Source organism: Tachyglossus aculeatus, chromosome 21 (assembly GCF_015852505.1).
Source record: "Tachyglossus aculeatus isolate mTacAcu1 chromosome 21, mTacAcu1.pri, whole genome shotgun sequence".
NCBI classification, from domain to species: Eukaryota; Metazoa; Chordata; class Mammalia; order Monotremata; family Tachyglossidae; genus Tachyglossus; species Tachyglossus aculeatus.
The window spans coordinates 76,856,936-76,859,132 of record NC_052086.1 but is presented as its reverse complement, the minus strand read 5'-3'; the positions used below and the strand labels follow the sequence as shown (position 1 = coordinate 76,859,132).

The following is a 2,197-nucleotide window of genomic DNA, read 5'->3' as shown; positions in this document are numbered from 1 at the left end:
CAGAGGAAAAAAATTCCCCCTTTAAGAGACTTTACTACATCTCTACGGTATGCAAACTAGGGGCCTCATGCCTGCTACTTCTTGGCTAGGGACAGGAAATCATAACCAAAGCAGCTCTTCTGCAGCTGGTGCCAAGTGTTTTGGACAAAGTTTCCTAGTGGACAAACACTGTTGCTTGGGTACATTTTCCAGGAAATGTATCCTGGAATGTACCCCAAAAGAATGAGAAAGATCATAGAGTGCAAAGGCAGTCTTATTGACTTGGAGTTTGTCAAAGGATAATATTTTACCCAGGGGTTTAATGAGGTCAGACTTGGTGAGGGTCTGAAAGGTGGTCTGAGGGTGGAAAGGCATAAAGGGAGAAGAGACGCAGCAGGTTTCTAAAATTAGAGTACCTCATCACCCAGCTAAGAGGTACACAGCCAAGACTGCTACTGTCTGTGAGAGTTATTAGGGTATCACTTCCCTTTCTGGACCTTGAAGGAGACTCAAGTTTCCAGTACTTTCCAAGCTCTTAGTACAGTGCTCTGCACAGTAAGCGCTCAACAAATACAATGGAATGAATGAATGAGAGGGCAGTGATTTCCAGGAATAACCACAAAGTGATGACCAACCTCTTTGCAGGCCAAAATTCTAATTAATAACACTCTGTGGGAACAAAATCAGAATTTACAGCAAATTACATCTGGTCAGTCTCTGTGGGTGGTGTGAAAGGGAAAGCGTGACTCTGGAAGGCCTGAGGTCCTCTGTGTACAACTATTATATAGTCTGGGCCCCAGAGTTACATATTCCATATTTTATGAGGAGCAGCCTGGCTTAGTGGAAAGAGCACAAGCCTGGGAGTCAGAGGAAGTGGTTCTAATCCCAGCTCCACTAATTGTCTGCTGTGTGACTTTGGGCAAGTCACTTAACTTCTCTGTGCCTAAATTTCCTCATCTGTGAAATGAGAATTAAATCTTACTCCCTTTTACCTAGATTATAAGGACAGGGATTGTGCCCAACTTGATTATCTTGTATCTACCCCAGCACTTACCATAGTGCTTTACACATAATCAGCGCTTAACAAATACCGCAATTATTCATTATTATTCATGTTCTCCTATTGCGGCGGGGCGGGGGGGGGGGTGGGGAACAGCATACAGGTGCAGATTTTGAGCTTTTTCACAAAAAAAGAATAACACCACAAGTTCTGGGAATGGAGAATGTGGTTTAATTTTTGATGAGGCGGGAAGTTGTTCTGATTTAACACTGACCCTTTTAACAGCAGTTCAATAGGTCAGATCTTGCAAAGGCCAAAAATCTATGCAATGGTAATTATTTTGTCTTGCCTAACCCTCTCGAGTCATCTCCGACCCCTATCAACACCATGGACACAGAATACCCCACCTCCGTCTGCAGTTGTTCTGGTAGTGTATCCATAGAGTTTTCTTGGTAAAAATACGGAAGTGGTTTACAATTCCCTCCTTCCGCGCAGTAAACCCGAGTCTCCATACTCGAGTCTCTCCCATGCCGCTGCTGCCCAGCACGGGGGAGTTTTGACTTGTAGCAGATTGCCTTCTACTCTGCAGCCACTGACCAAGCTAGGAATGGAATGGGTATACTTCTGCTTGACTCTCCCTCTCGTAGTCGAGACTGATAGAGTCCTGGAAACTCTCCAGGTGTGACCCCGAGAGGGGGATAATTATTTTAGTTTTCATTAAATTCATTCATTCATTCAATCGTATTTATTGAGTGCTTACTGTGTGCAGAGCACTGTACTAAGCACTCGGGAAGTACAAGTTGGCAACATATAGGGATGGTATGTGCTAAGTGATGGGGTAGGATGGGAAGCGGCATGGTGTAGTGGATAGAGAACAGGCCTGGGAATCATAAGGTCATGGGTTCTGATCTTGGTTTTGCCATTTGTCTGCTGTTTGGTCTTGGGCAAGTCACTTCACTTCTCAGTTCCCTCCTCTGTAAAACGGGGATTAAGACTGTGAGCCCTGTGCAAGACAGGCACTGTGTCCAACCCGATTTGTTTGTATTCACCCCAGCACTTAATACAGAGTCTGGCACATAGTAAGTGCTTTACAAATACCTTTGCTATTATTATTATTATTACATGATTATTAGATCGGACACAGCCTCTGTCCTAAAGAGGGCTCACAATCTAAGACGTAAGGAGAACAGGTAACCTATTTCTATTTTTCAGATGGAT

General features: G+C 44.1%; 1 non-coding gene across 1 annotated transcript; it reads right to left on the bottom strand.

The window, feature by feature from the left end:
• Positions 1 to 1,538: 1,538 nt before the first annotated feature.
• Positions 1,539 to 1,676, bottom strand: LOC119943065. The gene has a single exon (XR_005455549.1). It is a non-coding gene; the product is annotated as a small nucleolar RNA SNORA7 (small nucleolar RNA).
• Between the last annotated feature and the right edge of the window lie 521 nt (positions 1,677 to 2,197).